The sequence below is a fragment of the Lotus japonicus genome, chromosome 3 (assembly GCF_012489685.1).
Source record: "Lotus japonicus ecotype B-129 chromosome 3, LjGifu_v1.2".
NCBI classification, from domain to species: Eukaryota; Viridiplantae; Streptophyta; class Magnoliopsida; order Fabales; family Fabaceae; genus Lotus; species Lotus japonicus.
In genome coordinates, this window is record NC_080043.1 from 39,690,871 (window position 1) to 39,706,986 (window position 16,116).

A 16,116-nucleotide genomic window follows, 5' to 3' on the forward strand; every position below is an offset into this window, starting at 1 on the left:
GATAGAACAGAGAGAAAAAGCACTTCTGGAAATTGTCAATTTCTGGGAAGCAACTTAGTCTCATGGGCAAGCAAGAGGCAATCAACCATTGCACTATCAACTGCAGAGGCAGAATATATCTCAGCAGCAATATGCAGCACTCAGATGCTCTGGATGAAACATCAGCTGGAGGATTATCAAATCCTTGAGAGCAATATCCCAATCTATTGTGATAACACTGCTGCAATTTCATTGAGTAAGAATCCTATCTTACATTCAAGGGAAAAACACATTGAGGTAAAGTATCACTTTATTAGAGATTATGTACAGAAGGGCGTACTTCTTCTGAAGTTTGTTGTTACTGACCATCAATGGGCAGATATCTTTACAAAGCCCTTAGCAGAGGATAGATTTAATTTCATTCTGAAAAATCCGAATATGGACTTTTGTCCAGCATGAAGATGGATCAGAACCTCTGACTATGATACTTCTTTATCAGAAGATGTCTAGTCCAGAAGGTAACTCTATCAGAGTGTACGAACCCATTGGTGCTGACTCTGAAGCTGAGACAGTAAACGTGTGTCAGTTTCTCTGATGCATAGTTCCTTGTGCCCGTGTGACAGTCTGTCGTAATGAGTGTTGATGTGCTTCTCTCCTGCGTGTGATATGTGTATTTACTGTTACTATCATGTCTTTAATTTTTAACTGTTGATTTTAAATTGCTTTTTGAATCAACAACGGTTATTTGTCAAAACCCACTATACACACACGATCTCCTACACTTTCGGTTTTTTTTTTTCTCTCTCTCTCTTTTCAGTATCTTCAAAAACCGTTTTCCCACGATCTCTCTCTCGCTCTTTATTCATCCTTCATCTTCATCTTCAACCCAAACCTTCAACCGCTCAAAATGGTGAGATAAACCAGAACTGAAGGCGCTGAAGCACCCAGGTTCCCTTACATGGTAGTAGGTCAAGTTACAGGCCAAATGGGTCCTGAGAATCCGAATCAAGGTCAAGCGTCGGAGAAGATGATCCCAATTGCAGAACGGGACTGTGCCGTTCACTGCGTATATGCTCCTGAAGAACTCCAGGTACTTGCAGAATGGAGATTCGACCTCGACAACCTTGTTGCAAATGGGTATGACTTGCGTCCTGAAGTTCAAGCTCAGGGATGGGAAGAGTAGTTCAACAGGCTCAGAGGACCGATTTATGACAAATTGGTCAAGGAATTTTGGAAGCATGCTAACTGTGATGACACTCAGGTGGTCTCCCACATTGCTGGAAGGAGAATCATAATCACTGAGAAGTCGATTGTGAATCTGCTGGGTGCAGACACTGCTCATGGGTATCGATTTCAACTGACTGAATCGAAGCTGAAACCCAAAACGAAGGATGAGACCAACAAGGCTCTGTACACCACATACAAACCGGGCAAGATTGACTACAAGGTTGTGGATCTTCATCCCAAGCTCAGAATCTGGCACAAGATTCTGCTGCACTGCATTAATCAGAGGCCAAAGGGCAGTTCTCCGGACTACATCAACTTCTGCCAGAAGGCAATGTTATTCTTCATCCAAGACAAGAAGAAGATCTGCCTCCCTTTCTTCTTGTTCTCATACCTGAAGGAATGTATCAGGAAGTCAAGAACAACTGCCTCCATCAAATCTGCCATCAAGTTTATTCCCTTTGGGAGATTGCTATCAGATCTCTTCATTGAGAGCAACTTTGTGCAAGATCTGATCCAAGCAGGATGCACAGAGGATCTGACCACCATCGTTAGTGATGACTTCACTGCCAATTCTTTGAAGAAGATGGGTCTGGTCAAGAAGAAAATTGCCCCAGCTCATGAAGATACATATGCTGAAATCAGACAGAGAAGGGTGCCTCTGAACGACTATCCTTTGTGGACCCAGGCAGACAATCCAGAAGCTATCAGGTGCTATGTAGAAGATCTAAGAGCACAAGGCTTTGAGATTGATGTTGATGAATTCTTCAGAAGACTGCCACCAGCTCAAGAGTTTGACTCTCCTCCCAAGAGGAAAGTTCAGAGGAAGATGGTCTTAGAAGGATCCTCTGAGGAATCTGATGTCCCTCTGAAGAGGACGAAGAAGGCTGACTAGCCTAAGAGGAAACATGCTGAAACCACCAAGCCAGATGATGGTGATGATGGTGATAATGATGGTGGTCCCCCTCCACCAAAGAAGAAGAAGCAAGTCAGAATCATGGTGAAGCCTACCCGGGTGGAACCAGCTGCTCAAGTGATCAGAAGGATTGAAACTCCTTCCAGAGTGACTAGGTCATCAGCGCAATAATCAAGTAAGTCTGTTGTTGCTTCTGATGATGATTTGAATTCATTTGATGCACTCCCCATCTCTGCTATGCTCAAACGATCTTCAAACCCACTCACTCCTATTCCTGAGTCTCAACCAGCTACACAAACCACTTCTCCACCCAATTCACCAAGGTCTTCATTTTTCCAACCTTCTCCAAATGAAGCACCTCTCTGGAACATGCTTCAGAACCAACCTTCTAGACAAGATGAACCAACCTCTCCCATTACCATCCAGTACAACCCACTAACCTCTGAACCCATCATTCCCGAACAACCAGAGCTTAACCAAATAGAACCTGAACCCAGAACGTCTGATCCCTCTGTCCCCAGAACATCAGCACGTCAAGCTGCCAGAACCACTGATACAGACTCTTCCAGTGTCTATACTCCTGTATCATTCCCAACCAATGTTGCTGACTCCTCCCCTTCCAATAACTCTAAATCAATTCGTAAGTTCATGGAGGTCAGAAAAAAAAAAGTATCTGCCATCCCAGAGTATTACCTCACCTGTCCAAGCCCTAGGCGATATCCTGGACCTAGACCTGAACGTCTAGTTGACCCAGATGAACCTATCTTGGCTAACCCTCTCCATGAGGCAGATCCTTTGGCTCAACAAGCTCAACCTGACCCTGTCCAGAACCAGAACACTCTGTGTCTAACCACTCTTCGGTTAGGTCACCCCATCCTCTGGTTGAAACTTCTGAACCACACCTTGGAGCCTCTGAACCACATGTTCAAACCTTTGACATTGGCTCTCCTCAAGGTGCCTCTAAAGCTAACAGTAGCAATCACCCAACCTCTCCAGAAACCAACCTCTCCATAGTTCCCTACACTTACCTCAGACCCACATCTCTCTCTGAGTGCATCAATGTTTTTAATCATGAAGCTTCTTTGATGCTCCGCAACGTGCAAGGTCACACTGACCTGAGTGAGAATGCTGATTCTGTGGCTGAAGAGTGGAATAGTCTGAGTAGTTGGCTAGTAGCTCAGGTTCAAATCATGATGCAGCATCTGACTGCAGAAAGGGATCAGAGGATTGAGGCTGCAAAGCAGAGGTTTGCAAGAAGAGTGGCTCTTCATGAACAAAAACAGAGACATAAGCTTCTTGAAGCTGTTGAAGAGGCCAGAAGAAAGCAAGAGCAAGCAGAAGAAGCTGCACGTCAAGCAGCAGCTCAAGCTGAACAAGCAAGATTAGAGGCAGAGAGACTTGAAGCTGAAGCTGAAGCCCTTAGATGCCAAGCACTTGCACCAGTGGTTTTTACTCCTGTTGCTTCTGCTTCCATTCCAGCTCATCAAGCTGCTCAGAATGTTCCTTCTAGCTCTACACAGACTAGCTCGTCCAGACTCGACATCATGGAACAACGTCTTGATACTCATGAGTCTCTGCTAATGGACATGAAGAAAATGATGATGGAACTTCTGCGTCGATCTGATAAACCCTAGTCTTAGGATCTCTTCGTTTTTCCTTCTTAACTTCATTTTATCTTAATCTCTGTTTATTTTCTTTAAGTTACTTTAGTTTTTCTGCTTTGTTCGTTTGTGCTTATCTATGCATATATATATATATATATATATATATATATATATATATATATATATATATTTGTCACATGCGTTTGCAAAAATTTTCTTTATTCATAATCATCATGTGTTCACATCATACAATTCTTTTTCTAAACTCTAGAATGGAGGATCCCTCCTCATTCTTCTGCATTCTTGGCGCTGCTTTGACCTCTCCCTCTCCAGACGATCCAGTGAATACTGAATGTTGTTGAGATTGACGATCAGCTCATTCCTCTCCAGAATCTCTTCTGTTGCCTTGAGCTTCTTTTCTATCGTGTCATTCTCTTCCAGTAGCCTCAGCTCAAGCTGGCTGAGTTCTAGAACTTCTTCCACGAAGGCAAGAAATTCCTTCAAGTCGTTCTTCAGCTCTGGACGAAGGTCCTCCTCAAGCAGTGTCCTCGTCAGCTCTGGAATAGTCTCTGTACCCTCTGGATGCCTTATGTTCAAGAACAAGTCTTCTTCGAAGGCTTTCCTTCTGAGCTCTTCAAGTGCTCTCATGTTTGATGCCATTTTTTTTGGTATTGATCGAGTTGTGAAGCTTACCCTCCTCTAACTCGCCTTTTATAAGCTTCATTTTTTCCTTGGAAGTTATTGCTCCTACAGTTTCTCGAGGTTAAGTCCTTGGTAACTGCAGTTCTCTTTACTCCCATGGTCGGTGGTAAACGCTCTTCACCTGCATTAACTCCATTCTTTACTTCGCGTAACTCTCATTCATGCATCGTTTATTTCTCCATTTTCTTAAACTTAGACCTTCTCTAAGGGGGAGTACCTTGTACTTCAAACTAAGTTTTTCACACCCCATGCTTTTTGCTTATGACAAAAAGGGGGAGTACACCCGGTTTTTGATGTGTAAGCTGTGTTAGTGCGACTTATTTTTCTTTTGGAGAATTTAAGACTTCCACCTTTATGACCATAGATGTGTCACTGGGCAAATACAAGAAATACATTTCACTTCTTCTGAAGTGATTTTAGTTTGACTCTGATTCCCAAGACTCTGATACCTTGTCCATTGACTCTGAATACTTATGCGCTCTGATTATTCTAATTCATCTATGTCATAAGTTTTTCACTCTGAACTCTTATATTATTTAGCTCAGAATCTAGACTTTTACTAACGTTTTCATCAAGTATTAGATTCAGGGGGAGCTAAGCTCAGAATCAAGCAGTGACTTGATTTCAGAATGAGCAGGATAAACTACTCACATCAGGATAAGTCTTACTTTATATCCCTAAACTCTGAGTGAATTCAGTTTATTGTTTAAGAATTGTTCATCAAAAATCTTAGTTTTGTCATCATCAAAAAGGGGGAGATTCTAAGATCAAGTTTTGATCTAGTAGTACAACTCTATGTTTTGATGATTACAAGTTAACCTTTTGATATGAACAATTATGGTACTCTAACGTGTTTTTCTGAGTGTGCAATTTACAGGCTCTGACCTCTATTCAATCTCACACAAATCAGAAGCATTGTGCATAAAGAGTGACCCAAGCAACGCTTTCGCAACATCCATGTTCAGTCTGAACAGTGGAAAAGCTTCAGAAGATCTGAAGTAAATCAAGCTCTGATAAGGACTCAGCTCACTTGAAGCTCTGATGATCCAGAAGATCTGACAACCAAGAAACTCTGAAGGTTCAGATGTTCTTATGGTGTAGAAGACTCTGAATATCCAGAAGCTGAATAGTGGAAACTCTGGGTGGAGTCTATGGTGTCACCCATAAAATGGGATGCACCGGTGCCCCCTATAAAAACACTTTCATAAAAAGGGGACATTGTATGTATACGAATTTTACACCGCAGATATATTAATTAAATAATTAAACGGTTTAGATTAAAGCTGTGGATTTACTAAATTGCCCTACCATTCATTCAAAAAAAAAAAGTCCCCTTCTTCATGGTTCTGGTTTGCCGTCATCTTTCCACCTCCCTCCCGTTTTCGCACCGGCAACCCAACTTCTCCGCTTCAACATAAATTTAATTTAACACATGAGAACAAAGAAGAGAGTGATTTCACAATTCTGTCATCGTATCTGTTCAGTTCGTGTCTTTTTCGTTTTTGGGTGGCAAATCTGGATTCGGCTATATTCGTTTCCCACTCACAAAGAACAAAGAAAAGAATGATTTCACAATTGCCACTTCGCAATTTCAAAAGAAGCACCAAAGTTCTCACCTTTGTGAATTTTCGCAAGTGGGTCAATTCTTAGGTTCATCAATGGCGACCTTGTACCATTGCTATAAAGTTTATGTCTTTTTCTATTTGGCAGGTTTCTAAAACACAATACATCAACCCCCCACAATACAAAAGCACTTTGGTACTTTTCTTCTGTTATTCTTTGATCTTGGTTCCTGTTTAAGGCCCCATTTGAGAACCATGAAGCAAAAAACGCAACCATTGATCACAGCGAGAAAAATATGGGTTTTTAGAAGTTGCTTCCTAATTTGATGAATCAGTGTGTCATCAGCAAAACAATATCAATAACTGGGCTTTATTTTTGTTGATTTTCATTTTTCAATTGGTGGTTTTGGTTCCAAATTCCAATCACTGCTCCATGTAGTTATCTTAAATTGATATTGTTGAGTTTTAATTTTTGATTCAGATGAACCTATATGAGAGGAAGGGTTGGATCGACATAATGTTAGGGAGAAGAAAAGAAAGAACCACACACAGACGAAGAGAAAGGAAGAAGAGGAAATTTCTGAATGCCAGACACCGAACTCCAGAAATGCTTGAAGGATAGATTTGTAATTTTACTACTAAATTACAGGGGACACCGGTGCACCCCATTTTATTGGTGACACCGTAGACTTCACCGAAACTCTGATGTCCAGAAGCAAGAAACTCTGAAGACCATGTACTTCCCTCTGAGTTCAGAATCAGAAGATACAACGGTCAGAGGATCTGTGCTTTCCCTCTGACTCTGATCAACTGGCTTCACAAGTTCCAACATGAAGCATTCCCCTGATCAGAAGTCTCCTAGGTTTAAAGGTCAAGTCGCTATCCAAGTACAAAAGCATATGTACTATCCTGACGACCTACCTAACGTTCTCAACCACAGCAGAAGCTGGAATTTCCAGAACTGCCCTCCAACGATAGCATTTCCATGCCGCGTTCAAACCCTATTCCTTGGAGTATAAATAGAGGCTGAAGTTTGAAAGATGCGGTTGGAAGAATTACACACGCGCAAGCTATATTCAAAAACCTTCAAGCATTCTTTCATCTTGAATTTCATTGTGTTTACTATTAGCTTTTCAGAAGCAAATCTCTTGTAAACATTCCTTGATTAAACAGTTTGTTTAGTTCCTTTAGGAGATCAAGGTTGATCGGATCCTAGAGAAGACTAAGAGAGTGAATCTTAGTGTGAGCTAAGTCAGTGTAATTGTTAGTCACTTGTAGGTTTCAAGTGCAGTTGTAACACTTTACCTGATTAGTGGATTGCCTTCATTCTAAGAAGGAAGAAATCACCTTGACGGGTGGACTGGATTAGCTTGAGGGATTTATCAAGTGAACCAGGATAAAAATCCTTGTGTGCTTTTCTATCTCTTACCTTTAGCACTTAGTTCTCGAAAAGATTTGTCAAAATCTTTAAGGTGGAAGTTTTTATTTGAAAACGTTATTCAAACCCCCCCCCCCTTTCTACCGTTTTTCATACCTTCAAACGAGTCTCTCTCCGAGGTGAGGCCTCAACTAGAGACAAAGGCCAAAGTTGTTGTTGATGCGGAAACCTGTGCAGACTCAGAGATCAGAACTCTCCGAGAAAGGTTAGTGGCCGGGGCTGCTGCTGAGGTTGTGAAAGAGCGTGGCCGTGGTTTTTTCTTCGCCAAAGCCCATGTCCAGTATCTTTATGAAGGAATCAACCTCGACGGAACGAGAGCCTTCAAGAGGGCTACCCCCCCACGAATTGGTCATCCCTGATGACCCCTCAGGCTTCACTGCTGAGTATTTTGCTGCTGCTGAAAATGCAAGGGAAACAGAAAACGTTAATGCAGTTTGAGTATTTTGTATTGATTTTCTCTTACCTTTTGTAATTAACATTGCTCCATGTTATTTAATGAAAGTTTGTCGCGATTTGGCTTATCCATTTTTCTCTCCGTGCTTGCCCTTGTGCCTTTAAGCTTTGTATTTTGTGCTCGTGTAGCGATTTTGAATGTGTGCCGGTGGAAACTAGGACTTTTGCTCAGTCTGGGACTGAGGCTTTTCTTCACATCGATATTTCCCATAAGAGCAGGTGTGGCCTTGCCGGTTTTGTTCCGGCGAGGACTTAGAGTTGCTAGGGACCCAATGGCCATATAGGTTTACCCAGACTTATGCCTAGTTTTATTCGCGCCCATATTTCGGGGCGAACTTTTGGGATAAGTAGCTTATCCGCACACATCGCGAATGAGAAGTCAACGATTCGCGTCAGACTTTCTGGAGCAATCCCCAGACATCAAGGTCGTGTTGATATTGCCACCTTCAGGGAATTTTTCCCACCGGGTGAACGTGACATGTTAGTTGAGTTTCTATCGGGGTAGCAGCGGTTCGCGCCGGACTTTTCCGGAGCGATCCCCAGACATCAAGGTCGTGTTGGGAACGCCACCTTCAGGGAATTTTTCCCACCGGGCGACCGTCGTATTATAGTCGAACTGGGAGTATTGCTTGAGAATATGCTTTTGTATTTAATTTGTGAAAGATTTTACAACGAGGGATGCCTCGTTAAAAAACTCATGTGTCGGAGAAAAATAGTGCATCTTTATTTTTGGTCCTAATTTTTTGGTTCCTTTGCTGCGTCCTCGGTCCTGCTTCCTACATGCTTCCGCTTCCAACCCATCAGGTCAAAGTATCACTCCTATCACCTCATCTTTCGAGCCCGACATGCTCGCCACCCACTCATTGTTATTGCGGGGTTGGTTTCTTTCCCCGCCCGCCTCGTGGTAATGAGGGACTTCTCCTATCTTGTCTTTCTGCTTGTCGCGCTTGGATGTCTCTGGCTTGAAAGCTACCGAACCCACCGGCTTCCAATATCTTGCCTCTCTTTTTCCTTTACCTGGGCGGCGACTAACTAGGCCCCCTCTCCTCGCCTTCTTCTTGTCTTTAGACCGTTCGCGCGCCCTGTTACCGCTTTTCCCGTCGCTGCCCTGCTGGATGATTCGCTTATCCATTCCTTGAATTGCCACTCCTTTTCTCTTTTGTTCATCTCGCCCTGGATTCAAGAGATTCGGCTTCCTAAACATTGGCAATCCCCAAAGCGTTGGGTCCTTTGGACTCCAGCTAAAGTGGTCAAATTTGTCCTCTACTAGCTTCTCCAGGCGCCTCTCTTGGCTGACCGCTAGCCTGGGCTCGATCGCCAGCACCCCTCTGTGCTGAATTTATACGCCTCTAAATCCGCGATCACACCTGCCCAACGCTCTTCTGCATGAGCGTCCGTGAACTGTCCATCCTTGCCCGTCCTGCCATCTATCCTAACCTGTCCTTGGCTGCTCCCTGACCTTGTTATCCTCCTGCAACCATCTGCTTCAATTTCCCCTGTCTGTCTTGATTACCATGAATGACCTCAGCCTCATGACACTTGTGTCCCTCGCGAGCTCCCTTTTTTTCCATACAGACTGAGACAGTTGTTATAACACTCTCTCGCCCTCCTCTGATCAACCACAATCTTTCCCACTCTTCCGCACATCAGCGGATATTTCACCGCCAGGTGAGCTGTCGAAATCACCGCGCAGAGGCGATTGAGTGTGTTCCTTCCAATGATGACGTTGCATGATGCTACGACCTGCAACACAAGATACCTTACGCGGAGGAGCTTGGCGTTCTCGTCGACACCAAAAATTGTGTCCAAAATCTATATATCCGTGGTTGTTTGCTTTCCTCACGTGGTCCCCTTGGTTACATGGAATGCTTTGTCCCTTCTCTGTTTTGTTTTAGACTAGTTGGCTGACCATGTGCTTAGCTTTGTATTTTCTTGGATTTTATGATCCAACTTGATGTATCCTTGTGGGCTGAGCCCGTTTTTTAATGAAACATATTTCAACTTTGACAAAAGAAAAAACAAAATGCAATATGATAAGTATGGATATTATGTTTGATTAATGATTAGGACTGAAATGGGGAAAGTCTTGGATTTCGGGGTGGCCTAACCCCGAAAGCTAATCAAGGTGTGAGTATTGTTGTGCTCTTTATGAACATTACTTTACACATATCTCAATTTAATATGTAACCTTAATATATATTCCATAACATTACTGGTTAATTATCTGAATTGTGAAGTTTGCAGAATTGAATACACCCTCTATTATAAGTAAAAAACAATATTTTAGATTAATTGAATAAATGATGTATCTAGTCATTATTATAGACTAGATACATTATTTATTGAATTAATTTAAAACTTATTTTTTACTTATAATAGTGACCGGAGGGTGTATAGACGAACAACTCATTTATGGTTGTCCTAGCAAATAATTTATTTTATAGAAAAGTCAAATGTATTAATAAGAAGTAAGAGATTTTTAAACCCAAAGTAAACAAAATGATACAGAGGAAGAAGAGGAGAAAACTAGCAAATTGTAGAGACAAAACAGTGCCTACAAAGCCTCAAGTCACACACATAGACCCACCCCTGCAACTTCATGGAAAAGATCAAAGAAAATAGCCTCATTAAAACCTTACTAGGAAAAACTCCCTTGGAAAACCTAATGAAGGAAAAAGAGTACTATTTTTTAAGATCAAACAGAATTCCATGAAGAGCAAATACAAGAAACCCACCCAAAACAAGAGCACCAAGACCAAGCTGTGGACAAAGATAACCAACAGAGATAGTCGAAAAAAGTCAAAACTCCAGCACCTAAAGAAATTTCCCTCAAAAATCAACGCAGCACCCTATCCAGCTCCTCAATCAAAATACAATATCAGCAACCACAAACTCAAAACCAGCAGCCCAAATCAAGTAGTTACATATCAGAAAGACAAGCCAAAGGCTCCAAGAGCCACTCTGAATAGGCATGAAGGAGCATCCTATTTTAAGCTCTTAACCATTCCCAAGCCTTATGTTGAATCAGATCAAAGACAACAGTAGAATCAAAGAGAACTCCCCTGAAAATTGCACCATTTCTTCCATTCCAAATCTGGTAAATCACTGGCAGCCAGATTAATGCAAGACCTGTTTTATTTGAGCAGCACATAGCACCCACGAATTGATTGAAATGATCCAGCGAAGAGCCAGGGAAGACAAAATTAAAACCCAGCCACTTCAACACGAGGGACCAGACCTGCAAACAACATGCACAAGAAAAAAATAGATGGAAGGTAGATTCAGCGATACTAGAGCATAAAGAAAAAAGCACCTCACCAATAAGAACATTAATATTCATTGCTTATAAAAAAAAAATGATACAGAAACCTAGAAAAACAGCATATTTAATGATTTATGACTCATTCATTATCTTCATTAGTATTGAGAAAGACTATTATGAGAAGAGATTAATTTATATGTACCAACGATGTAAATAAGTTTTACACCATCATTCAATCACATCCCTCTATATTAGTAGGTACAAAACTTTATTTATAGATTATCACACTAGCTAACAGCTTCTCTCACTATTATGTTGTAAAGAAACTATGAAAAATTAATCTAACTAACTAAGTCCAATCAATAACTAATGACTAATATATATTATTTTTTTGGTCAATTAATGACTAATATTTGAATTAAAAGTTTTTACGGGAAACTGTCTGATTTTTTTTTATAATTTTTTTTATAATGGTCGGGGCAAAAAGCCCAAACTGCCTGATATTTAAAAAAAAGGGTTTCATAAGATCTCATTTTCTCATTATCTACAATATACTTTTGTTTTGCATGATTATATAGGCATTACAACTACCAATTTTGGAGCATTTGAACACTCAATTGATAAAGATTATATAGGCATTACAACTACCAATTTTGGAGCATTTAGAGCACTGACACTGATCAATGGCAACTACCTAACATAACAGCAACTACATTTGTGACAATTTAAACCACCACAAACTTTGTAAGATGAATTAAATTGAATTCCTAACCTTCAAATCATTTGAATGTTATCCCTCGAGAAAAAAAAAATTCAAACTAAGTTAAATTGTTTATGTGTCATCAATTTTGATCGGTCAACTGTCCACATTACGAGCATAGTCAGCTTAGAATTGACCACGCGGGCTTTTAGCATCAATTTTGATTCCTCTAAAATATTTTATTCACTTTCGGTCCTTCTCTGTTTCCCCTCCTTCTGTTGGATAAGTTGAGAATGAACAACGTGAACACGAACAATTTATGATATAGTCGCGATAAGTAGAGGATTGAAGACTGAGCTGTGAATTAATTAGTTTCAGTGTCCTTGAGACTTTGATTCGGGTACTATGCCAAACGCTCCCCCAGAATTAAACAACCCATTATGGTAAATCGAGTGACAAAACTAGCGAGATAAACTGAATCAATGTACCAAAGATTCAATTTAAACAGGAGAGGAATAACTATTTTGTTGCTATATGTGTTATCTCATGAGAGATAAGCTTAACATTTATATAGGCTCAGTTTGGAAGAGCTTATTTGAGCTTATCTGACAGCATAAACTCTTATGCCAGTGTTTGGGAGGGCTTATGCAAACAGCTTATGGCCTGCCATAAGCTATTTTCAGCTTATTTTCATAAGCTACTCAAGATAGCTTATGAAAAACAGCTTATGCTTATATACAGCTTATTATTAATTTATTTCAATAAATTTTTTAAAATAGCTTATGAATAAGCGCTTATGAATATTTCATAAGCGCTTATGACCATAGCGCTTAACTAAGCTGTTATTCCGAATGGAGCCATAGTCAAAGACTTTGTGAATAACAAGATAGTGGGAAGATAAAAGTTGGACGGGAGGACTAAAAAATGGGTGGCAACACTAATAAATAAAGGTGAAATAATCTACGTTAGATGGTGGAATTTATTGTGGACGGTAAGCACATGTAAAATTTGTTAGAACTTTTGAAATACTCACAAATTTTCAACACCTTCATCTTCCTCTCTCTCCTTCTACCTCCATAACTCAAACTAAAAAATTCGACCATCCAAAAATCAGCCATCCAAAAATTCATCCATTCATTCTCTCCTCAAACCCAAGAATTCAACCCTTCTTCCCTAAAAGCCTTAGCTCCTTTTCTCGTACTCCTCCTCTTCCCTAACTCTCAATCTTTCTGGAATCCGCGCCACACTCCACCACCACAAACTTCTCATCCCCAACCTTACTCCAAAACACCAGCAACATTAACCCAAAACAAACAAACATTCAAACATCATATGAGAGGAAACATAGATAGTTAGAAGATAAGGCAAGAGGAAGAGTGAGTGTGGCTGTGATGGAGATCAACAACACATGGGCAGCAAAATGGATTTTGTCCTTCATTTGATAAATAAAATTTCTCAGGGATCACATGCATTCATGGTTGATACTTAGGAACCTAACTTGATTACTCTTATAAATAAAGTTAGGGAATTAAAACATATTTAACCTTTATTTTTTAACGTAGCTGTTAACCCAAAATTGGGCTTAAGGTTTATCGACACAAGCTTGTCGAAATTTGGCTCCGGGGGAACCAGGAAAATATAAGTTAAGTTGATGACAGAACTCGACAAACATGATGCTTGAAGCAGTTACGTGAAAAGCGGGCAGTTACTAGCACATGCATATCCACGTTGCAACAGAAACGGTTGAAAGCGTGTGCCTTCACCCACGATGGCCACCCACGATGCAGGCAGGAGGTTGAGGTACACCCCTCCCCCACGATGCAAGAAGCTTCTGGAGCAAGTAAGAGATCGTGGATCACCAAGCCCACTAACTCATCCAGCAGAAAAGAAAACCGCCAAGGACATATGAGACAATGAAGTGTTATAAATAGGAGAAGATCATTCAGAAGAAGAGGTTCCCAACTCAACTCCAAAAAACTCACTAAAAAACTCATATGTCCGCATCAAAGAGACTCCAGGAGCCTAACGTGATCATGAAGGAGTATGTTGCAGAACCAGCCATTTACCATTACTGCGTTTAATGCTTCCAAAATTGTTATTTCGTTCATTTGAATTCCTGTCGATTTTCTTTACTTGATGTAATTTCCGGTTTTTCGACTTTCTTTGTACTTTTCCCTTTGTTTAATGAAATCTAGTTTCTAGCACTCTTGAATATTTGTTTAAGTTACAAACTCAACCCTTGATACTTGTTTGTCGAAAATCGCGTTCCACACACAACACTTTGGCAAGACGTTTTCCCAAAAGAACCCCTTAATCTTAAACTTTTTCCAATCGAATTCGGAGAATGTTTATTTACCAAAGATCACCGTAAACAAATTGGCATGCCCAGTGAGACCATTTTTGTGAAAATTAAGTTTTACAGAAGTGTTTTGTGTGTTTTGTTTATTGCATGTTACTTATTACTTGTTACTCGTTACTTGCTTGTGTGATTTGTTTCTTACATGCACTTGAGAAGTGGTAAGACTGTAAGTATGGCAAGCAATCGAGGCAGAACCTCCCCCCAGGGATCTAACGTAGTCAACCAAGGTAGTTCTGGTGGAAGCAGCGGTAACAATAATGAGGAAATACCTTCTAGAATGAGTTTTGGCACTACTATGCCAACTCAGAGCATAGCAGTTTCTTCCGTGGCAGAAATTCCCATTTCAATGTCAGTTCAGGCGGTGGCACCCCCAATGGTGACGAGAGGAGTGCCCAACGCGCCTCAAACCTTGTTCATGCCAAATGTCTCTCTGCCCACGCAAGACATGCCTTTTGGCATGCCCACATCCTTGATGCAGGGTCTACAAGGCAATTATTCAACGTTTTCTGAAAATGTCCTTCCCTTTGGGGTACCCCCTTATGGGGCAAATGGGACAATGCTGAACTTAGGAAGTCGTGTAAGCCCTCTTGGCTTTACTACGGGGCCTAGTTCACAGACTAACCTGCCTAGAGGCATGAACTCAGGTTCACTTCAAGCCATCAGGCAACAAGTCGATGATAGCAACCACGAGATGGTTAACATGCTATCTCGACAGATGAGAGAAATTATTAATCCTCTGATCCAAAATACAGACGCCAATAACAAGCAGTTAGCCCAATAAATGGGACGTTTGGCTACGGTGCTAGGGGCCCAAGTCGAGATTGCGCCTTTACTAGGGATTGACCCGATCCCGCCTGTCGCGATTCCTGCGCGTGGTCCAGCGCCACCGCCTCCACACATGGTGCAAAACCCTTTATTTGGAGAAAATGACGGAGTGCCACATCCACCCCAGAACCTGTACATGGTGAACAGGAATGAGCACGCTGATGGAGTGTTAGAAAGAATTCGACACCAGAACGCTGAGGGGCAGCAAAATGTGGCTGCTGTTGTCGAGCAATTACTAAACCAACATGGTTTTCATGGGGGTTTTGCGAACAGACCCCATTTCGTTTCAGCCTTTACTGAAGAAGTTCTCGAAACAGAGCTTCCTCGAGGATGGAAAGTCCCAAAATTCACCAAGTTCTCAGGAGACTCTAGAGAGTCCACTGTGGAGCATATAGCTAGGTATCAAATCGAAGGAGAAGACTTGGTCGTTAATGAAAACCTGAAGATGAAGTATTTCCCTAGTTCTTTGACTAAGAACGCGTTCACATGGTTCACAACCCTTGCCCCAAGGTCTGTCCATACTTGGACCCAATTGGAAAGAATTTTCCACGAGCAATTCTTTAGGGGAGAATGCAAAGTGTGCTTGAAGGATCTGACTAGTGTCAAGAGAAAAACGGATGAATCCATAGATGATTATCTAAACAGGTTCAGGATGCTGAAATCTCGATGTTTCACTCACGTCCCAGAACATGAGTTGGTCATCTTGGCCGCAGGTGGTCTGGAGTATTCGATCAGGAAAAACTCGATACGCAGTACATTCGAGATATAGCGTAGCTTGCAGATAGGATGAGACATGTCGAGTTATTGAAAGCGGAGAAGACTGATGAAAGGGCCAAGGCTACCCACAAATGGCCCAAGAAGGAGAAAATAACTTACATAGATACTGAATCAGTTTGTCAAAACCCGCATGCTTGTCATGAGATTTCTCCTGATATCGATATTAATGATATCAATCTGGCTTCAGCCAGTAGATCCTTATGTTTGCCAAGCATTAAAGCCTTATACTTGTGTTTGATGGTTTTATTGTGGTCCCTAAAGACCAAAAACTTCCTTCTCCTGAATAGAGAAATGGGAAAAAGTATTGTAAATATC